Source organism: Anopheles nili, assembly GCF_943737925.1.
Source record: "Anopheles nili chromosome X unlocalized genomic scaffold, idAnoNiliSN_F5_01 X_unloc_8, whole genome shotgun sequence".
In the NCBI taxonomy this organism is placed as follows: domain Eukaryota; kingdom Metazoa; phylum Arthropoda; class Insecta; order Diptera; family Culicidae; genus Anopheles; species Anopheles nili.
The window spans coordinates 224530-232500 of NW_026525518.1; positions in this window are offsets into that span (position 1 = coordinate 224530).

A 7971-nucleotide genomic window follows, 5' to 3' on the forward strand; every position below is an offset into this window, starting at 1 on the left:
GGTATTTTGTATGGGGAAAACCGACCCATGCCCGTATCTCCGTACCTAAGCGTCTGACGGTCTTGGACCCCTTTAGGTAAAAGTTGCATACCGTCGAGCTGAACATTTCACTAGAACATCGCAAAACGATCCGACGACTCCTTCTGGGAGTTTTTGGGGTCGGAAGGTTTTCTGGGACTTAGTCTCTGGAGCAACATTTCTGAAGCTCGGCACGAGCAACCACGCACGTGTCTTATATCTCCGTAAGTAAGGGTCTGACGGTCTTGGACACCTTTAGCAAAAAGTTGCGCTCTATCGAATGGAACATTTCACTAGAACACCACGAAACGATCCGACCACTCCTTCGACCTGTTTTGGGGTTTTGCAGTTTTCCATGGGGTATTTTGTATGGGGAAAACCGACCCATGCCCGTATCTCCGTACCTAAGCGTCTGACGGTCTTGGACCCCTTTAGATAAAAGTTGCATACCGTCGAGCTGAACATTTCACTAGAACATCGCGAAACGATCCGACGCCTCCTTCTGGGAGTTTTTGGGGTCCGAAGGTTTTCTGGGACTTAGTCTCTGGAGCAACATTTCTGAAGCTCGGCACGAGCAACCACGCACGTGTCTTATATCTCCGTAAGTAAGTGTCTGACGGTCTTGGACACCTTTAGCAACAAGTTGCGCCCTATCGAATGGAACATTTCACTAGAACACCACGAAACGATCCGACCACTCCTTCGACCTGTTTTGGGGTTTTGCAGTTTTCCATGGGGTATTTTGTATGGGGAAAACCGACCCATGCCCGTATCTCCGTACCTAAGCGTCTGACGGTCTTGGACCCCTTTAGGTAAAAGTTGCATACCGTCGAGCTGAACATTTCACTAGAACATCGCAAAACGATCCGACGACTCCTTCTGGGAGTTTTTGGGGTCGGAAGGTTTTCTGGGACTTAGTCTCTGGAGCAACATTTCTGAAGCTCGGCACGAGCAACCACGCACGTGTCTTATATCTCCGTAAGTAAGGGTCTGACGGTCTTGGACACCTTTAGCAAAAAGTTGCGCTCTATCGAATGGAACATTTCACTAGAACACCACGAAACGATCCGACCACTCCTTCGACCTGTTTTGGGGTTTTGCAGTTTTCCATGGGGTATTTTGTATGGGGAAAACCGACCCATGCCCGTATCTCCGTACCTAAGCGTCTGACGGTCTTGGACCCCTTTAGATAAAAGTTGCATACCGTCGAGCTGAACATTTCACTAGAACATCGCGAAACGATCCGACGCCTCCTTCTGGGAGTTTTTGGGGTCCGAAGGTTTTCTGGGACTTAGTCTCTGGAGCAACATTTCTGAAGCTCGGCACGAGCAACCACGCACGTGTCTTATATCTCCGTAAGTAAGGGTCTGACGGTCTTGGACACCTTTAGCAAAAAGTTGCGTATAACCATGCTCGTCAATACTCTCGAACACTGTAACTCGATCCGAACACTTCTTGGTATACTTTTGTTGGTTGCCAGTTTCGGTTGGGACTTAGTCTCTGGAGACCAAATTCTGAAGCTCGGCGTGGGTACCGACTTTTCGTGCACGTCCGAGGGCTTCGACCGCCCCGAGAACCCGGACCTTCAGGATTTTGGCCATTTTTGGGGGTGCACAAAAGTGTTCGTAATCAACCTCGGATTGTACTTTTCATCATCTAGGGGCACCGTAGGGACCGAAAAAAGTGGTTTCGCATGATAGTCCACCTCGACCCATGTCGACCCTTGCGCGACCCCGACCTTCAGGATTTTGCTCTACGGAAGGGGGTCGAGTTGTGCGCAACCCCGACCTTCAGGATTTTGCTCTACGGAAGGGGGTGCACAAAAGTGTTCGTAATCAACCTCGGATTGTACTTTTCATCATCTAGGGGCACCGTAGGGACCGAAAAAAGTGGTTTCGCATGATAGTCCACCTCGACCCATGTCGACCCTTGTGCGACCCCGACCTTCAGGATTTTGCTCTACGGAAGGGGGTCGACTTGTGCGCAACCCCGACCTTCAGGATTTTGCTCTACGGAAGGGGGTGCACAAAAGTGTTCGTAATCAACCTCGGATTGTACTTTTCATCATCTAGGGGCACCGTAGGGACCGAAAAAAGTGGTTTCGCATGATAGTCCACCTCGACCCATGTCGACCCTTGCGCGACCCCGACCTACAGGATTTTGCTCTACGGAAGGGGGTGCACAAAAGTGTTCGTAATCAACCTCGGATTGTACTTTTCATCATCTAGGGGCACCGTAGGGACCGAAAAAAGTGGTTTCGCATGATAGTCCACCTCGACCCATGTCGACCCTTGCGCGACCCCGACCTTCAGGATTTTGCTCTACGGAAGGGGGTGCACAAAAGTGTTCGTAATCAACCTCGGATTGTACTTTTCATCATCTAGGGGCACCGTAGGGACCGAAAAAAGTGGTTTCGCATGATAGTCCACCTCGACCCATGTCGACCCTTGCGCGACCCCGACCTTCAGGATTTTGCTCTACGGAAGGGGGTGCACAAAAGTGTTCGTAATCAACCTCGGATTGTACTTTTCATCATCTAGGGGCACCGTAGGGACCGAAAAAAGTGGTTTCGCATGATAGTCCACCTCGACCCATGTCGACCCTTGCGCGACCCCGACCTTCAGGATTTTGCTCTACGGAAGGGGGTCTACTTGTGCGCAACCCCGACCTTCAGGATTTTGCTCTACGGAAGGGGGTGCACAAAAGTGTTCGTAATCAACCTCGGATTGTACTTTTCATCATCTAGGGGCACCGTAGGGACCGAAAAAAGTGGTTTCGCATGATAGTCCACCTCGACCCATGTCGACCCTTGCGCGACCCCGACCTTCAGGATTTTGCTCTACGGAAGGGGGTCTACTTGTGCGCAACCCCGACCTTCAGGATTTTGCTCTACGGAAGGGGGTGCACAAAAGTGTTCGTAATCAACCTCGGATTGTACTTTTCATCATCTAGGGGCACCGTAGGGACCGAAAAAAGTGGTTTCGCATGATAGTCCACCTCGACCCATGTCGACCCTTGCGCGACCCCGACCTTCAGGATTTTGCTCTACGGAAGGGGGTCTACTTGTGCGCAACCCCGACCTTCAGGATTTTGCTCTACGGAAGGGGGTGCACAAAAGTGTTCGTAATCAACCTCGGATTGTACTTTTCATCATCTAGGGGCACCGTAGGGACCGAAAAAAGTGGTTTCGCATGATAGTCCACCTCGACCCATGTCGACCCTTGCGCGACCCCGACCTTCAGGATTTTGCTCTACGGAAGGGGGTCGACTTGTGCGCAACCCCGACCTTCAGGATTTTGCTCTACGGAAGGGGGTCTACTTGTGCGCAACCCCGACCTTCAGGATTTTGCTCTACGGAAGGGGGTGCACAAAAGTGTTCGTAATCAACCTCGGATTGTACTTTTCATCATCTAGGGGCACCGTAGGGACCGAAAAAAGTGGTTTCGCATGATAGTCCACCTCGACTCATGTCGACCCTTGCGCGACCCCGACCTTCAGGATTTTGCTCTACGGAAGGGGGTGCACACTTGTGCGACCCCGACCTTCAGGATTTTGCTCTACGGAAGGGGGTGCACAAAAGTGTTCGTAATCAACCTCGGATTGTACTTTTCATCATCTAGGGGCACCGTAGGGACCGAAAAAAGTGGTTTCGCATGATAGTCCACCTCGACCCATGTCGACCCTTGCGCGACCCCGACCTTCAGGATTTTGCTCTACGGAAGGGGGTGCACACTTGTGCGACCCCGACCTTCAGGATTTTGCTCTACGGAAGGGGGTGCACAAAAGTGTTCGTAATCAACCTCGGATTGTACTTTTCATCATCTAGGGGCACCGTAGGGACCGAAAAAAGTGGTTTCGCATGATAGTCCACCTCGACCCATGTCGACCCTTGCGCGACCCCGACCTTCAGGATTTTGCTCTACGGAAGGGGGTGCACACTTGTGCGACCCCGACCTTCAGGATTTTGCTCTACGGAAGGGGGTGCACAAAAGTGTTCGTAATCAACCTCGGATTGTACTTTTCATCATCTAGGGGCACCGTAGGGACCGAAAAAAGTGGTTTCGCATGATAGTCCACCTCGACCCATGTCGACCCTTGCGCGACCCCGACCTTCAGGATTTTGCTCTACGGAAGGGGGTCGACTTGTGCGCAACCCCGACCTTCAGGATTTTGCTCTACGGAAGGGGGTGCACAAAAGTGTTCGTAATCAACCTCGGATTGTACTTTTCATCATCTAGGGGCACCGTAGGGACCGAAAAAAGTGGTTTCGCATGATAGTCCACCTCGACCCATGTCGACCCTTGCGCGACCCCGACCTTCAGGATTTTGCTCTACGGAAGGGGGTGCACACTTGTGCGACCCCGACCTTCAGGATTTTGCTCTACGGAAGGGGGTGCACAAAAGTGTTCGTAATCAACCTCGGATTGTACTTTTCATCATCTAGGGGCACCGTAGGGACCGAAAAAAGTGGTTTCGCATGATAGTCCACCTCGACCCATGTCGACCCTTGCGCGACCCCGACCTTCAGGATTTTGCTCTACGGAAGGGGGTCGACTTGTACGCAACCCCGACCTTCAGGATTTTGCTCTACGGAAGGGGGTGCACAAAAGTGTTCGTAATCAACCTCGGATTGTACTTTTCATCATCTAGGGGCACCGTAGGGACCGAAAAAAGTGGTTTCGCATGATAGTCCACCTCGACCCATGTCGACCCTTGCGCGACCCCGACCTTCAGGATTTTGCTCTACGGAAGGGGGTGCACAAAAGTGTTCGTAATCAACCTCGGATTGTACTTTTCATCATCTAGGGGCACCGTAGGGACCGAAAAAAGTGGTTTCGCATGATAGTCCACCTCGACCCATGTCGACCCTTGCGCGACCCCGACCTTCAGGATTTTGCTCTACGGAAGGGGGTCTACTTGTGCGCAACCCCGACCTTCAGGATTTTGCTCTACGGAAGGGGGTGCACAAAAGTGTTCGTAATCAACCTCGGATTGTACTTTTCATCATCTAGGGGCACCGTAGGGACCGAAAAAAGTGGTTTCGCATGATAGTCCACCTCGACCCATGTCGACCCTTGCGCGACCCCGACCTTCAGGATTTTGCTCTACGGAAGGGGGTGCACAAAAGTGTTCGTAATCAACCTCGGATTGTACTTTTCATCATCTAGGGGCACCGTAGGAACCGAAAAAAGTGGTTTCGCATGATAGTCCACCTCGACCCATGTCGACCCTTGCGCGACCCCGACCTTCAGGATTTTGCTCTACGGAAGGGGGTGCACAAAAGTGTTCGTAATCAACCTCGGATTGTACTTTTCATCATCTAGGGGCACCGTAGGGACCGAAAAAAGTGGTTTCGCATGATAGTCCACCTCGACCCATGTCGACCCTTGCGCGACCCCGACCTTCAGGATTTTGCTCTACGGAAGGGGGTGCACAAAAGTGTTCGTAATCAACCTCGGATTGTACTTTTCATCATCTAGGGGCACCGTAGGGACCGAAAAAAGTGGTTTCGCATGATAGTCCACCTCGACCCATGTCGACCCTTGCGCGACCCCGACCTTCAGGATTTTGCTCTACGGAAGGGGGTCGACTTGTGCGCAACCCCGACCTTCAGGATTTTGCTCTACGGAAGGGGGTGCACAAAAGTGTTCGTAATCAACCTCGGATTGTACTTTTCATCATCTAGGGGCACCGTAGGGACCGAAAAAAGTGGTTTCGCATGATAGTCCACCTCGACCCATGTCGACCCTTGCGCGACCCCGACCTTCAGGATTTTGCTCTACGGAAGGGGGTCTACTTGTGCGCAACCCCGACCTTCAGGATTTTGCTCTACGGAAGGGGGTGCACAAAAGTGTTCGTAATCAACCTCGGATTGTACTTTTCATCATCTAGGGGCACCGTAGGGACCGAAAAAAGTGGTTTCGCATGATAGTCCACCTCGACCCATGTCGACCCTTGCGCGACCCCGACCTTCAGGATTTTGCTCTACGGAAGGGGGTCGACTTGTGCGCAACCCCGACCTTCAGGATTTTGCTCTACGGAAGGGGGTGCACAAAAGTGTTCGTAATCAACCTCGGATTGTACTTTTCATCATCTAGGGGCACCGTAGGGACCGAAAAAAGTGGTTTCGCATGATAGTCCACCTCGACCCATGTCGACCCTTGCGCGACCCCGACCTTCAGGATTTTGCTCTACGGAAGGGGGTGCACACTTGTGCGACCCCAACCTTCAGGATTTTGCTCTACGGAAGGGGGTGCACAAAAGTGTTCGTAATCAACCTCGGATTGTACTTTTCATCATCTAGGGGCACCGTAGGGACCGAAAAAAGTGGTTTCGCATGATAGTCCACCTCGACCCATGTCGACCCTTGCGCGACCCCGACCTTCAGGATTTTGCTCTACGGAAGGGGGTGCACAAAAGTGTTCGTAATCAACCTCGGATTGTACTTTTCATCATCTAGGGGCACCGTAGGGACCGAAAAAAGTGGTTTCGCATGATAGTCCACCTCGACCCATGTCGACCCTTGCGCGACCCCGACCTTCAGGATTTTGCTCTACGGAAGGGGGTGCACAAAAGTGTTCGTAATCAACCTCGGATTGTACTTTTCATCATCTAGGGGCACCGTAGGAACCGAAAAAAGTGGTTTCGCATGATAGTCCACCTCGACCCATGTCGACCCTTGCGCGACCCCGACCTTCAGGATTTTGCTCTACGGAAGGGGTCCTCTCTGTACAAGGTTTAGGGGTACATTTTCACCCAAAAACCACTATCGCTCATCCGAAACAACTCCTCGACATGTGTCTTCTCTGTGAATTTGGCCCCGATCTGACGAGAAGTTTTCGAGATATGCCCCTCTGAAGGTACATATTGGGACTTAGCCGATTTTCACCCATTGCGGTGTCTATGGGGTGTTGGGAATCGCTCTACCGACCAGCCGGTTGGAGATATCGATTCCCGGTCTTCGGCGCGTTTGCTCAACTCCGTAATGCCTACTTTTCGTCCATACACACAACACCTCGCAGAGTTCTCCTTCTGCCAGATATAGCGCGTGCCCCTTTGCTCGTGCACCGTTTTGGCCCGTTTTTCGCACATTGCCTCGAAACCATGCGTGCGACGGTTTTGCGTCCCAAGTACCGATGTTAGAACACCACCGTGGCTAACTTTCGTCCATATACGCCAACTCCGTGCAATGTCTCCATCACCCTGTTTTTGGGTGAAAACCCATTTCTGGGACTTAGCCGATTTTCACCCATTGCGGTGTCTATGGGGTGTTGGGAATCGCTCTACCGACCAGCCGGTTGGAGATATCGAGTTGCGGTCTTCGGCGCGTTTGCTCAACTCCGTAATGCCTACTTTTCGTCCATACACACAACACCTCGCAGAGTTCTCCTTCTGCCAGATATAGCGCGTGCCCCTTTGTTCGTGCACCATTTTGGCCCGTTTTTCGCACATTGCCTCGAAACCATGCGTCCGACGGTTTTGCGTCCCAAGTACCGATGTTAGAACACCACCGTGGCTAACTTTCGTCCATATACGCCAACTCCGTGCAATGTCTCCATCACCCTGATTTTGGGTAAAAACCCATTTCAGGGACTTAGCCGATTTTCACCCATTGCGGTGTCTATGGGGTGTTGGGAATCGCTCTACCGACCAGCCGGTTGGAGATATCGAGTTGCGGTCTTCGGCGCGTTTGCTCAACTCCGTAATGCCTACTTTTCGTCCATACACACAACACCTCGCAGAGTTCTCCTTCTGCCAGATATAGCGCGTGCCCCTTTGTTCGTGCACCATTTTGGCCTGTTTTTCGTACATCGCTTCGAAACCATGCGTCCGACGCTTTTGCGTCCCAAGTAGTGATGTTAGAACACCACCGTGGCTAACTTTCGTCCATATACGCCAACTCCGTGCAATGTCTCCATCACCCTGTTTTTGGGTGAAAACCCATTTCTGGGA